This window comes from Lepisma saccharinum, chromosome 1 (assembly GCF_977018435.1).
Source record: "Lepisma saccharinum chromosome 1, izLepSacc3.1, whole genome shotgun sequence".
Taxonomy (NCBI): Eukaryota; Metazoa; Arthropoda; class Insecta; order Zygentoma; family Lepismatidae; genus Lepisma; species Lepisma saccharinum.
The window spans coordinates 27,932,344-27,948,941 of NC_139229.1; positions in this window are offsets into that span (position 1 = coordinate 27,932,344).

Sequence of the window (16,598 nt, forward strand, 5' to 3'; positions counted from 1 at the left end):
TTTGAAAAAGGTACTACATAAAAATCGAGTTCAAATACTTGAATAGAAAATAGTTAATATGCTCTATTTGTTTAATTATACAATGAAATTTTGAAATGACAAAAATTCACAATAGCATCAACATTCAATGAAAGTAAATGGGTATGATTTTAAAACTGCCACTTTGATAGGTAAAATAATACTTTGATATCAAACACACCAAATTTTGTAATTTATTGATTTGGTTATATTGTCACTTTTCTGCCACTTTTGATTAATCGCGACGATAAGGATGAGTGATGATATGATGAAACAGATGAAGGGACACTCACAAGGATAGCCCAGGCCGTGTTTCGAAGCTGGGACCCATGGTATCGTAGCACTCTGTGGTAAGCAGTCCGCCACTGAAGTCGCCAATTTTGTAATTAAATATAGCCAACGTCACACCAGTGGCCCATCGGAAATTAAAATAAAAGCACTAAAAAGGTAATTTTATTACCCTCCCATAATTTTTAGCCTTCAACATGTTATTTTTATTGCTCTTAGGTAATGCGCAATGAGTAAATTATTTTTTAAATTGTAATAATATTTATATTGTGATTATACAGAAGTTTGATCCGTCTATATGTGTCCCATTTTAAACCTTCACCCGTGCTCGCAGAATCGACCGATGTGAATGATTCAAACAGCAGGAGAAAGCCAAAGGCATCTAGTATCCCACCAAGTTCGCGTGTGTTTGGTGTGTGCATCGTGGCTCTCAAGGTGAACCGGTTTTGGGAAGGTTACGTCGTAGCACTTTTCCACGCCAAGTTTTCCGTGACAGATTGAAAAACAGTGCGGGGAAAATGGATGTGCATTGGGGTTAACAACCATCAAGAACATAATTAATCGACATAAACACCACGACGTTTCACCACTTCGTTCAGCCACAAAGGGGAGTAGAAAGCGACTGTGTACTACTGTAACTTCCACCTGTAGCTCGGAAGTTGCGCCGAATGACCCTACAGGAAAACTCTCCTACGCAACGTGTGATGGCAAGACGAGTGCACGTGACACAGTCAACTGTGAACCGCAACCTAAGTGACAAATTAAAGCTCTGGATGGTAGAAGTCGTGGACACTTCCTCGCTGCGGCCCATCGGAGGGCTAGAAAGAGTCAGACGTCCTCTTTTATCCGGACATGTCCTCCTTTTTAGGTGTCTGTCCGGCGTCCGGGCGGATTTTTTAGAAATCGGTAAATGTCCTTTTTAAAGTATGGCATCGACCATAGCAAATGTGCTACATAGAGAATGCTTCCACACATAACGATCATCATATCACTTGGGGTGCGTCAAGGATTCGAGCAATGCTCACCTAGAATCTGGGAGCCGAACACGATCACTTTCCCGACTGTCATCATTAGTAGGGTGCGGATTTATAGGCGCTAAAAACCTCTCAAATAGGCACAAAAATGATGAAAGTAGGCACTTAAAATGGTACTATATACTAAAAATTCACGAAAATACACCCTAAAATTAAAAAAATATATATTAAAATTGGTAATGAATGTGAACTTATTTCAATTTTCCTTTTACAATATCCAGTTATACTGTATTAGCACTTCAGTTTATACATAAAAGTGCGCTAACGATTAACAAACTATTAATACTCTTTTGATCGAAATTCACATTTGTGGGGAATCTTCAGATAAAGTAATTCTCACAAAAAGAGCTTGTGCTAACTACTGTGCGGATTTGAACAAACGATGAAAAAAAACAATTTGCATCATTGTGACAAAAAAATGTAAAGAGTGTTCCAATTGAGAGCCTCAAATCTGGCGAATACCAGATAACACCAACAAAGGCACGTAATACAAACCTGAAGTATGAAAAAATTGCAGAATAGCAATTTTTTGGCACGATTAAGCGAAATAGGTACTAACCCTTGAAATAGGCACTATAAAATGAGTTTTCGGACTAGAAACACCATGAAACGAACTTTAAACATTAAAGCCTGTGTTTTACTACAAATAAATAAAATAGGCAAAATTCGACACCCGTGTCATTAGTATTATTCTAACTCGTTGCTTCGCCCTTTGAGACTACAGGAATGCATGTAGTCTGTAAAAGTTAAGTGCTCCCCTGTGCTTTGCACCACGCCATGAATACTTATAGGGGTGTGTGGAGTTAGGGCCCCACACTTCCTTGATCGCGGTCGAAGGTGGGGGTGATGTGATCAGCACCAAGCCCCTGGCCGCCTTTACCCCCCAGAGTTTCCTCCAGGTATCCACTTTGTACGACGCTGGGTTAGCGTCGGAGCCGCTTGAACAGGTAGAAAAAATCCCGGATCTCCCCCGCCGGGGATCGAACCTCTCTCTCGCATGGTAGTCAGACGCCCTAACGACTGAGTCTGTGCAGTTCCTTTTCGATTGATTGATTTGGTTTATTTTACTTCGCTTTTCTGCGACTTTTGGCGGGCCGCATTTTTTTCTGGGGGGGTGGGGATTAAAAATTTTAAAAATTGTAAGTACTGAACTGAAAATTTAGTACTTTCGCATGACCTAAATTTCTAAAATGAGGCAATAAAAACAATGGAATCACAGATAAAAATTGTAAAATTGTATAATTACAATTTATTTCACAAAAATCCAATACTTATGGATGAATTGAAATAAATTAAAAACACACCATACAAATAAGAATCCTTCATAGTAAGTGTTCAGTGTGAAAATTGAGGCCGATCTGCTTCTTTTATTAAAGTTGGAATATCCACTTCAATTTCTGTTTTTGAAAGTCTCAGAAAGTGAAGCATCTGCCAGTTGGCTTCTGTAGCGGTTCTTGATGAACTTCATTGAAGAAAAAACACTTTCACACGTGTATGTGCTGCCGAACATCGATGTCATTCTTTGCCCAAAGCTACGAAGGTTTGGAAAGCGTTCCTTTGAAAGGTATTTGAAAAACTCTGGCCCCTTTTGTTGCCATTGTTGTTTGTAACTAGGTAGTCTTTTTCCCAACATTCTTGATAGGTTCTATTTTCATTTTGAATCTTACGTTTTTTGTAGATATTGCTCATTTCGATATTTGCACAAACTTTAAGAATCAGTCACAGTACAATCCGAGTTGGAACACTGGAAATCTCTTCGTAGTTCGTGCGTAGTAAAACACATCTCTATAGCGCCGCATTTTGTTTTCTAAACACAAAGAGAGAAGAAGCCTTTGCTGAAGCGGGTGAGTTCATTCCGCATAGCGAAGGGGTAGAATGCAGTGTGTGAAGAGAAAGTTACGTCACTTTAGATTCTTCTGATGATCATTATTGACTGCAGAATCAATTCTACCTGTGATATTGTCTTTCTTCACGGAGCTTCCGTTCCTTCAAATAGAACGTATTTTAATAAAAATACATAAAATTAATGTATTTTGCAAACTGGCTTCGCGGGCCGCAAAAAAAAGGCATCGCGGGCCGCCAGTTGGAAACCCCTGATCTAAACCTAAGATAAATTCACTTTCATCGTCAATGAAGATATATAACGCGTTTTTGACTTGGTTGAAATATTTTCCATTACTTCAGTTCCTGAAATTTCCTCGTCTCAGAATATTCGGCAAAACGAGAATTCCCATTTTGTCGCAAATTTTGCTTAGGCGAGATATTTGTTTCTGGGCCATTCGGCGAAAGGGGAGGTAATCCAGACGTACACAATAAGATGAGATTCACAATAATTATCCACGTTCTGAAATTCAAAATGAAACACAAGAATGTTTTTAACATGCAACTTGTATTTGTTGAAGCTCGTTACAGTAGCTATGGAACTACATTCAAAAACTGACGGCCCGACGCGCATAATAATTCTATTGTACTTTTACTTAAGGTAAAAGTTCTTAATACCGGATTTCCATTCAGAAGTGGAGGGATGCTGGCAGCTGCAGGATGGTACGCAAGGTTTTTTTAAAAAATATATTATTTTCAATCGATTTTCTGTACTTTCTGGCTAATAGCGACGATACGGATGAGTGATGATGTGATTAAATTGAAGAAAGGGTACTTACAAGGACACCTATGCCCAGATCGAGATTAGAACTTGGGAACTCCTGTGGCAAGATCGAAAGTTGGCCACTTAACACACTCGGTCACCGAACCGGCGTGTTTCTGTTATTAATGCTACATTGACTTGGCTTATATTACTTCGCTTTTCTGCCACTTTTGGCTACTCGCGAAGATGAAGATGATGGGACAGTCACAAAGAACACCCATTCCCAGGCCGTCATTCGAACCCGGGACCATTATTAATGTTATATGTAGAGCCCGGAAGTTCAGGCATTTATTTTCGTTAAAATAGGCAGGCAAAAAGGCATTTATAATGTGGAAAATAGGCACTAAAAATGAAAAAAAGGCAAAATAAACCGAAAAAAGGCACATTTGGAAGTCGCTTACTTTTATTTATAAATGTTAAGATCTACATTGGGAAGAGTATTTCAATTTTCTCCGTCTTGATTGCACATAACTACAAGGCGTTTTTTTAAGTTCTCAACATTCATTGATAGTCGTCTATCAGAGAGAATGTTTTTCATAATAGAAAATGATCTTTCTACTTCGACAGAAGTTATTGGAGCATACATAAAACAAGCTAATTTAGCTGGACTCATTTGGTAACAGCATTTTCACCTTTTAGAATATCACAAATTGTTTTCAATTGTTTCAAGTCCTCATTTGCACTCACTACCCGTTTACACTTTTCCGCAACAGCTGACCCCTTTTCTCCTGGCACTTCCATCATCTGCTGCATAGATTCCTCGTAGATTTTCATGGATGCTATGATTGTAATTGTCTCTGGCAATGCACCATAATGTGCAAAAACAAACTTGAATAGCACAGGAGTTTTTTTCACTTCACGAATTGAAGCCGCTTCATTTTCTGGAAGAGCATCTATCACCTCACTAATTTTTTCAAGGTTGTTAGCATAATATATAGCTGCTGATATCCAGGTTCCCCATCTGGTCAAGACTGGTTGCGGAGGTAAACTAAGCTCAGATGCAACTTCCTTAAATTTTCGGGTTCGATAGGGAGATTTCAGAAATATCTTCTTTGTGTTCGAAAGCAACCTGTCCCAAGTTCAATATTACTTAAATAAGGCGAAAATTATTCACATAATAAACGGAAGAAAAATAAATGCCAACAACGTCTTTTGGGAGAAAAATAATTTATATACACATTTTTTTAAAAAAATGGTCAAATTTCATTGAAAAAGGCATTATAATTAAAAATAGGCAGTGGGGTCCCAAATAGGCAAAATAGGCAAAATGAAAAGGCTTCTAAAACATTCGAAACAACATACGAAACGTATATCCGGAAAAAAATTATCAATATATGCAGTAGATAAAAAGAGGCATTTTGCCAAACTTCCGGGCTCTAGTTATATGTGTTCAAAGGTGTTTGTTTGTCTATATGATAGATAAACCCTCTGGCCAACAGGTCTTAGAGTGCCAAAGCCTGCCAACCAGATTTCAGTTAGTAGCCTAGTGAACTCATACAGTCCCATCACCGCTGCTGTACACAGCTTGATAGATTACATTGCAGAATGAATGATAGTTATTCTCTTTATCTGCTATTTTATCTTCTAGTTATATCCCGCGTGTTATATTTTGTGCTAACAAAATATAACACACAGGATTTCCCTGAAGTAACTTGGATTCTTGCCGTAAAACGATTGTGCCTTGTTTCCATATTAGACACACTATAGCCTAGTTGCTAACCAAGGCAGTTTTTTAAAAAAATTAAAAGCACTTTACAAGTTACGTTTCCACCCTATATCTCGTGGATTCCTGTTATTCGGATGTCAAGAAAAATTGTAGGACCTCTTCCGATAAGGTTTTCCCCTGCCGCTTGGTAGGAGACGTCGTGGAAATTCCACCTAGCACAATGGGCCTGCCTATGCGTTGGTGGCCCTATACTATGTTTACATGTACATGACGTTTTCCGAGATGTACGAGTTCGTCAGCTCTGGAATATTGCTGGGTTGAGAAGGTCCTACTCTGGCTCAGCATTCACTGTTGTTATGCTGGGGTGAACTTGGCCAGCTTACCACGGTACAATTACAGTAATAACAGTAATCCCTGAGATCTTTCCATGTCACTTCAGGCAAATGTAGCTACGTAATGAAGTAAGTGTATAGTTTTTATTGATGAAATTGATAAAATAGCTTCAGCTCCTAGTTCCGGTGCAAAAAATGCCGAAATAAGTAGAGAACCTGAATAAATAGCTTTCTCAAAACCTCTCTCTTGATAGCCAGTGTTTGTGTAGGTATGCAAATAGTAGGTATGTAATGTACATACGAGGGGCGATCAGGTTGCTCTGACCCTAACATAGAAAGAGCAGCAATGGGGTTTCAATTTTTTTTTATTTTTTAACATACTCCCCTACAACTCCAATGCACTTTTCCCATCGGTGCTCCAACGCCTGGATACCTTGCAAAAAAAATTCTTCCGACTGGTCCTCCAACCATGAGTCCACAGCCCTTATCACCTCAGAATCATCAGAAAATTTTTGCCCACGAATGTCATTCTTCAAATGTTTGAACAAATGGAAATCACTGGGGGCCAAATCTGGGAAATAGGGTGGGCGGGGCAGCAATTCGAACGATGCATATGCGATAGCGGCCCTCGCAATGCGTGAGGTGTGGACAGGTGCATTGTCCTGGTGAAGGAGCACACCACGGGTCAACATCCCACGCCTCTTTTTCTTGATGGAATCACGTAATTTCTTGATTAGGTCACTGTAGTATGTGCCAGTGATGGTTTGTACTCTTTGTAGATAGTCCACAAGAAGGACACCCTTGCAGTCCCAGAAAATTGAGGCCATCACCTTCTTGGCTGACGTTTGCACCTTGAACTTCTTCGTTGGTGGAGAATGTGGGTGTTTCCACTCCATGCTTCGTGATTTTGTTTCTGGGTCGAAGTGATGGACCCATGTTTCATCCATAGTTACAAATCGGGCAAGGAAATCGTCTATATCAGCACGAAACTTGTCAAGAAGTTCTCGACTGATGAGCACCCGGGTGCGCTTCTTATCTGGGGCGAGGTTTCGAGGGACCCATCTTGCAGCAATTTTTTTCATTTGTAATTCCTGGGTAATTATGTTTTTCATAGTGCCATATGACAGGCCACACATCTCAGCAACATGACGGATAGTGACTCGATGATCCTTCAGCACGATATCGTGGACTTTGTTAATGTTTTCGGTCGTCATGACAGTTTTTGGTACTCCACCTGCATGTTCATCCTCACACGACTCTCTCCCACAATGAAACTCACTACACCATCTCTTGACCATGCTGTATGAAGGAGCAGTGTCCCCTAATGTATCCACCAAGTCCTCATGAATTTTGGATACCGTCCACTTCTTCTTCACAAAATATTTGATCACCGCTCTCACCTCAGTTTTCCCCATTCTGGCACATTGACACAACTTCACTCAGTTAAACCCCTGTAAAAAGAAAACTGTACGCAACTCAGACTTGCAATTCAGAATGAAAGCATATAAAGGATCACTAAACAATAACAAAATAAAAAATCAATCGTAATGTCATTCCTTCTATGTTAGGGTCGGAGCAACCTGATCGCCCCTCGTAAGACCACTAACGCTTTTTCCTTTTGGATCTGTGAAGTAATTCTTTAAGCTTGTAGATTAGCTTGAGTGATAGGTATTCTAAGTGCTTTGTGCAATTTTTATTACCTTAGGTTTAAACATGTCAGTATTTGCAGACTCAAAGGAAAAATGGTGTATTACAAGAGATCGCTCTGGACATGAAAGCGAGATCTTGTTATACGCAGATGTAATCGACATTTATATCGAGTGTATTTGCAAGCGATATATCAAGTCGATTGCAGTTGGTTCTCCGGCGCAAGGCTGTAAGGTACAAATGGCCTTGCGTCCCTCTTCCAACTGAAAAAAGAGGCCCTCACAGATGGTAGAGACGTTGACGGCGTTGTGAGGCTTTGAACTGACATCTACCTGTACCAAGCAAGCCGCATCTCTTCAGGATCTTAAGAGACATAGATTGCCCAGGAACCATCAACAGAATTATGGAAGGTATTGCACCGACAGGAAATCATATCAGATGTCCTAAATTCACGGCCTCAAAATCAACAACACAAGGATGTTCACAGAGATGAATTCTAGGTCCAGAATTGTGGAATGTAAACTAAAACCATCTCTAGAAAAAAAGGAAATATTTCGAGATCAAAAGTACAAATAGACTATGCAGATGAAGTAATAATTGTAATATAAGAAAATTCAAGAACAAAGTTGAGAGGAAGTCCAGTATTGCGATAAACTCTTTCGAGGACTTGTGTGATACGACGAAATTGACGATTGCCACCCAGAAGACCCAATTTATAATCCTAAAGGGTAAGCTGAATGCTAATAAACACCTACAGATAAAACTCAGAGAAAAATTTTAGAAGAGTAAAGGAAGCTAAATATCTAGGTGTGAAATTACGAGAAATGCAACGATGACATGGATTACGTAACTTCAAGAGCTGATTCTATAATAAATAAATAGGTAGCAATAGGTTCGAACACATTCAGACTCCTTATGTCGCTTATAAACCCATACATATTCATAATCTACAACGCGACGTTTTCTGTCGACGAACCAATCTGAAAAGACTACCTAAAATATTCAGTCCGTTCGATTTGGCTCTGGGCCGAGATAGCGCTTGACATGGAGCAGATGCCGGCATTTTTGTCTCGTAACGTCTCGCTTATTTACGCACATATGTATCTCTAGCATGTAGACAATTATATTTATATTACATAACGAGTACTAACCTGTGTTGTAAGAGTTGTTCAAAGTTGTTCACGCGCTATATCGGCCCAGAACCAAAACGAACGCACTGTACAACGTAACAAAAATAGCATCATCACAAATGAAGTCGATCATTAGAATGACAGGTGCATTTCGAATAACATTACTGATAATTATGGTGCTATGGCCTATCGACAAAATAATCAAACACAGAGCCGCCATATGCTGGTGCAAGCAAGGCCAAGAAGAGAGAGTTTACGAAGTAATGGGCAGATATGCCCCCTACCATTGCAAAATTTACTCCCAGATCATTCAGGAGTGGAAGGACGAATGGACTAACAGCCTCCACGGCAGGAGACTGTACCACTTCTTCCCACGTATAAGCGAGAGGCTCATGACGACAGATTGCTGTCGTTCACCTCTCCAACGACGAACGGACACTTCACTCCGACCGTAAGAATAGCTACTGAACTCTTAGAACAGAATAAAGAATATACTGGACTGATTTTTCAAGACAAAATTTTACTACTTTTTTTCGTGAGTCTTTTGCAATGGTTGATTCAGAGTTTCCAAATTCCTCGGCACACAAAATAACTTTATGTTTAAGTACTGCATCATTATGAGTGATGCTTCTGTCTCTCCATTTTTAATGTCCGTTTGATGTGCACTTTGCAAAGGTTGGATCACTGACCAACACGTTACTGCAAAGTTCATAAGAACAAACCACAGATTTCATCAATGAAAATAAACTGACTCTTTGTTGTGAAGTGTCGATTATTCTAACACGATAAGTTTAAAGGAAACAAAATTTCGTTAAGGGTGTTTTCTTTTACTTCGGTAAAGCATCGAAGAGAAAACTTGATTATTGAAATTCGCAAATACTATATTACACTACTACCATGGTATACTTATGCACAGGGTTCGAAAACTAATTCAGGCGCCAGCTCCTTTTTCTCTGGAGCCAGGTTTTCTTTTTCTTTTTTTTTTTTCCAAATATGGTTTAAGATAAAGGTACACATTTTTAAATATGATCTTAAAACATTTAATTTAATTGGATTGGGTTCAAAGTAATTAATTCTTGCACCGGAGTGGCCTTTCTAAAGAAGGCTCAACTGGTAACAACGTAAAAACTATACAATAATTCTGACATATGGCCGACTCTACCATATCGCCACAGATTTTAAAATTCGGCTAGCAACAGTGAAAAAAAATAATGCCATGTTTATTATTATGATGTAATGTTACACGTGATACAGAAACACACACAAACGTTAAAAAAAAAATATACTGTGCTCGTTATTTTTAAAAAAGGTAATGGAAATTTCCATAAGCGAACTAGAAATATTTTTTTTTTTTAAAAAAAAACATTTTTTAGCACTGAATTTGAAAATTCAGGCAGCAGATGAAAAATTTCAGGCGCCCTGTATTTTTGATTGACTGATTGATTGATTTAGTTTATTTTACTTCGCTTTTGTGCCACGCCTGGCTAATTGTGAAGATAGAGATGAGTGATGATGTGATGAAATTGATGAATGGGCATTTACAAACAACCATTTCCAGGCCGGGATTCGAACCAGGGCCCCCTGGCGTCGTAGTGCGATATGCTAAGCACTCCGCCACGAGAGCCGGCGCCTTGTATTTCTCTACCCCTGTTTATGCATACATACTCTGATCAATAAGCCATCGATTCCACAGTTCACCTAAATTTTCAAGATGAAAGACCCGAGAAAAATGTGTGCCTGAAATTTGAAGCAATACCTACGGTATTTAAATTTGATAATACCTTTGCTGATGTATGCCTGAAGATTTTGTATCTATTCACTTTGAGATGTAAATTTTAAGGAACGGATTGTAACTTTGCATTCTGATCTCGCCAAGGGTCCCGCAATATGTTGCTACTCCAATGGATAACAATACACAATAATGACCATCTATTCCACTCTGGACCCCTTCAAAAAGCTAATCCGAAGAGCATAGCTGTCTCCTGCTAAAAGAACCATATACTCGTATGAACAACGCAATCCCATCATATGCCTCTCGAATAATTCTCCCTCCAGTACAAAATAAACGGGATGGCAGTTTTCAATAACAGTAATACGAAACTCAAGACAGAGCCGGGAAAAATATACGTAGCTATACCGCGTTTTTTACAACCTGTCCCGGTTCCCGCGCTAGCTGATTGCTGGCTTTTCTCGGTGCTGGGGAAAGTCAAAGCCAGGCAGCCAATTAAAATACGCAACGTGGCAACAGCGTCTACGTAAGCGCCTCTCTTCTGGCTTCCATTCGCTCCTCGCTGTCCAGCAGACTATTTTTTCCTCGTTTCTCATTGGCACCGAAACTGTCGAGCGATCCCTAGCGCGGGAAACGGGACAGGTTCTAACAAACGCGGTATACATATGGACAAAGGAGGGGGAGGAACGATACATGGGTTTTATGGGGGATGACATAACAAAAATGATGCGTGAACCTATGTGCGCAGCCTTAGACGAATCCAATGTAGACGAAGCGGTCCAGCTAAGATATCATATCTTTGAACGGGCAGGAAGAAATATGGTAAAGGGAGGGGGAAGGGCCTGTAAAGACAGGGTGGTACAACGTAAAGTGTAAAGCGATGAAAAAGAAACTAGATAAACGAGTTAAAAGGGTATAGATACGGAAATAGCATGGAAACCAGAAACAACTATATATCGAGTAGAAAGGCTTATAATAACATTTTAACGAATGAAAAGGAGAAATGGGAACAGGGAAATTTTGAAGATATAAGAAAGGCCGTAGCAGAAAAGAATAACACCGCTTTGTGGGGCATATTACGGAAATTACGGGGCCAAAAGAGCAACTGGGCACACATTGAACCTTACATTTGGGAAGCACGCTGTCGTCGTGTCGTCGGGGGAGGGGGCACCACGCCTAGAAGTTACGCGGGAAATATACTTTTTAGGGTATTTCGTTCCGATTCTCGACGAAGATATAGGGGTCGATGAGATAAAAATAGCGATAAGGAAACTGAAAAAGGGGAAAGCGGCAGGACTTGACTCATTGGGGCGGAATTTTTCAAAGCCAACGAAACTGACATTCATATGGTGGAAACACAAAGCAAATTAATGGACAAGATTTTTAAAGAGGGGTACTTTCCGGCAAGCTCCATAATCTGTCCTATTTATAAAGGGAAAGGGGACAGAAATGACGCAAACAATTTCAGGGCCATTTCTTTATTACCTATATGGAGTAAAATTTACACACACATCTTAAACCGTACGATTCAGAAATGGACAGAAATATTCGACAAAATCTCACCACTACAAGCGGGCTTCAGGAAAGGGTACAGCACGTTAGACAACATATTCATATTACAAACACTCGCACCGAGGAAACTAAAACAGAAGCGGGGGAAATTATACGCATGTTTCATTGATTTTTAAAAAGCATTCGACAAAGTTCATAGGGATATTTTGTGGGGAAAACTGTATGAGAAGGGAATGTCCACGCGTATGATCAGAGCACTGCAAGCAATATATGCGAGGGTAGAATTCGGAGTAAGATGCGAAGGAAACCAAGTCCCGGCACTTGTCCCAGACAATAGAGGGTCTTCAAAGGGGCATAGATAGCATATATGAGGGGTGCATCAAATATAAAATGAAGGTAAACATTAAAAAAACAAAAATCATTGCTTTCAAAAATGGCTACATATTTAGCAGACAGGAGACATGGACATGCGAGGGGATTTAATCGAGCGGGTTAAAAAACTTCACATACCTGGGGCAACATTCTCCATGACAGGGAGTTGGACACACCACATAAGGGCAAGAAAAACTAAAACAAAATTTGCAATAGAACAAGTCATAAGGACAATAAATAAGGCACCTCAAATGCCTTTCCCGGTCATTCAAAACCTCTATTCATCAATAGTATTAGGTACATTAAACTATGGAATAGAACTGTGGGGCTTAAGGGGGGTCAACACAATAATTGGCATACAAACAGAATTTTATAAGAGAGTAATGGGCGTAAGCAGAGGCACGGCCAACTGTGGGATTCTTAAGGAATTGGGCCTGAACAGAGACGCGGTACAAGCACGGATGAGGGTTGTTAAATATTGGATGCGATTATCACAAGAGGGCCAAACTACGCTGAGGGGACAATGTTTGGAAATACAGACAAGGGAGGAAAACGTTTACAGCTGGGGTCTGGAAGTGAAAAATATCTTATATAATAGCGGAATGGGTTGGGTATGGGAAGAGGGAGGGCATCTCAACAGAAAATCAAATCAGAGACAGGTTACTCGACATAGACAGACAAGAAATAATAGCAGACTGCCAAACAAAAACCTCAATCAGGGAACAGCTAAGAGTAAGAGAATGGGGGAAAGCGAAATATATCCAGGTTGTGGGAAAAAATGAGAGAGGCGCGTGGCATGGTTCAGATTAGGGGGATGGAAACAACTATAAACGCTAAACGAAGCAGGGGAAACGATATGTTCTTTGTGCGAGGGGGAGGAGACGGACAAGCATATCCTACTGAACTGCCCTTCTACACGTGACCTACGGGACAAATGGATGAAAAACTTAACAGGTAGGGAGATGATAGAAGTGGTAGACGACATAATAAAGATAAAGGAAGCGGGGCAGCAAGTGGGGAAATACCGGGAGAAGTAAGAGAACGGCGGGGGAAAGCTATTAGAGAAGGCAGCGAAATGAGTGATCATGCTCCAGACGAGCCATCTTTATAGTGTAAGTGTGTGTAAAGCAAAATGTATGCGTTTTTTGGCGAGAGTGCAGGAAAAGAGCAGTGGGGCGAGGAAGAAGGAAGAAAGACTGGAAGAAGAACTGTCGAGGGAGGGGAAGAATATGTATATAGGGGACAAAGTAAGAGACAGCTTAAAAGAAAACTAAATGTAACAAAATAATGTACAAAAATAAAAAAAATTGTAGTGCGTACAGCCTATGGCTCGCACACAAAAAAAGAAAATAAATCTAATCTAATATATAAAAAAATACAATTGTAGGTTCGGTGAGGTACCCGACTCTGAAATTCGCAACTCCGAATAGTAATTTCTGGATTCGCCACTGCGCCATATGCATATTCTATGTTCCAGGACTTGCAACCAAGGATGATGAGTGCAATAAGGGTTATCTGCAAGACGTTTTCAGGTTGCGGGGTGTGTGGGGGAGGGGACAAGCATCGAATTTCCCCCTACACCTGGACTCAGTTCGAAACAATGATCTGTACCAGTTTCTTTTTCATAACTAACACAAATTACTGTGACTGAAATGGAATTATATATGTGAAATATATAATATTAGACATTTCTTTTCCCGGGAGAAAGTATGTTTTGAATAAAAGGTGGTCAAGTTTGTAGACAAATATTCTTTTATACATACAAATTGTTGCCACTATTCTAGGGAGTTTTCAAACCAAAGTGCCAATCGACACTTCTCCACAACTGCCCTATAGTCAGCAAATAGCATTCACTGCGCATGCGCAACAAACAAATGAAGCCAACACTGTGCATGCTATTGAGAAAACAGTCCAACACGAGTGACATGCAAGCGACGTGTTGCAGTGTCTCAAGTCGCTGGTTGCTCGAGTGTGAACAGCTCTATTTGTTTATTAAGGCTAGTTGTGAATTGCTTGTTACTTCGCTGTGAAAGGTCCAGTAATAACACAATTTGAATCAGGTAGGAAAACCACCAAACATTGGGTTTGCCAGGAAAGGGCAACACAACTAGAAACAGAACCAAATGTTGCTAATCGTACCGAGAAGATACCATTATCAGCCTCATCTCGCAATTCGAGACCAGAGATCGGCCAAGATACGTCTGGTTCGAGACTTCAGTATGTAGTAAAGTATGTGAAGATTTCGCCTAAATCAATTTCGCCTATGTGACTTGTTGTTGCTGTTAGAATTGAATTACAATTTTTGGGTTTGCGTCGGCACATTAGGCCATTTTGCACCCTTCAGTGTGTGCGGGGAAATATCCCCTTATCAAAAATTCTTACTGGAAATTTTAAAACAGGTGGTGTAAAAGACCCCGCGAGAAAAGTTATAAGTGCAAGGTTGTAAATGGACCTGCACAAGACAAACACAACACATTCAACGAATACTTAAAACAACATCACAAACCTGGCCCATCGGAGGGTCCAGCCCATGCAGCAAGTGAATATGGGTTAGATGGCTGTGTCCAATACGCAGCCAAGTTAAAAGAACTTCTTCTCGACGAGAGAGAAGCGGGACGAAGAACGCCATGCACCTGTTGCTGTTAAACAGGTTATAGTCATTGTTTAACGTGATTACAAAACAAATGGACAACTGATTTCTTTTGAATTGTTAACTAGACGTTGGATTAGAATTTAAGATAGATAGGCTGATACGGTCCAGGTATTACCCGTATGGCTACAAGGCTTTGTCTTCAAGGCCAGAAGATAAATCATAAGCAGATGTATTTTGTGTGTAATCTTGCTCATGAATCAATGTACTTGAATGTTCCGGACATAACTCCAGTTTTCTATTAAATGTGTTAATTGTTCACCGTCGGTTTTTTATCTTGTGCAATGGATATTAATCTATCATACATTATCATGCCCTTCACTCGAACCTATCATAGGCCAGCAGCACATGAAAGTTTGTGCGTCCTTGATTTGGAGGGATACGAAGTTCAACCTTCATACATATGCATGTACGTACGTCTGCCTGTCTGTCTACCTACCTACCTCTGCCCCTCCCCCCCTCTCTCTTGTACAGTCATGGACACTTCTGGGTTGTAACGATTCCACTGAAAGTTAATGGGACTGTTGCAATCCAGTGTGTCCGTGACTGTACATACATACATACACATAAATTATATTTGTACATGAAGGGGCCATTTCATTTTAAAAATAAAATTTGCATTACCTTATACTTCCAATAACTTTAATTTTCAAGAAAAAATGGCTATTTTCAAGAGAGTTTGATTTAACAGGTTTCAAAAACATGTACGTACAATTCGGGAACAGACAAGCTCCAGGCTTCATTCCATTGTTGTCCCCTTATTTTAAACAGTTTTCACTTACATATAAAGTTTTGAAGAGCATAGACCAAGCGAGATAATTAGTTCCAAAATGTATTAGGGCTATAATAAATGATCTTCCCGATTTCAAAGTTTAATATCTCACGTTTATTTAGTTACAATGGCATGCAAATTATTTTAAATGAAAGAAAAACTCAAAAAGTTTTTCTTACATACAGTATGTAACATTGTTATTCGTACACATAGAATTTCCGAGGAAAAAATGTCATGTCTACTAGTAAATATAATCATTTTCATATGTAACTGGAAATTAATGTTAATGAAGGTTTCACCAACAAATGTCAATAAAAATGTATGTTCAAAGTGTATAAACAGATCGTATAATTTGTGTAAACAGAGAAAACCACGCTGTTTCATGCAACATTTTTATTCGTACAGGCAAGAGTTTCAATCTTCCTCGCATAGAGCGCCACCGCTTTTCGGGCGATTTCGTGCAGTTTGCAACTTCGTAACAAGTTTGAACATGCAGGCGCGCTCCCCGTCAAGTGGAATGCTGGGGTAGGTATTGTTGTAGGCCTATCGTCTATCTATCAGCGTATTCGAATTCGAAATGGGCAAGGTGAAGGAATGTAGTTCCGATCTGAAGGATGTTGTTATAAATTTGGCCCTTAGAGGTTATTCGTTAAGAAAAATTGGACAAACAGTCAATAAATCACACTCCAGAGTTCAATACATAGTAAACAAATTTAGAGAGGAAGGTTCAGCACAGAATGTGCCGAGAAAACCAAAAGAGAGACGGTTGAATAAACGTGGTGAACACTTTATTTTAAAAAGAGT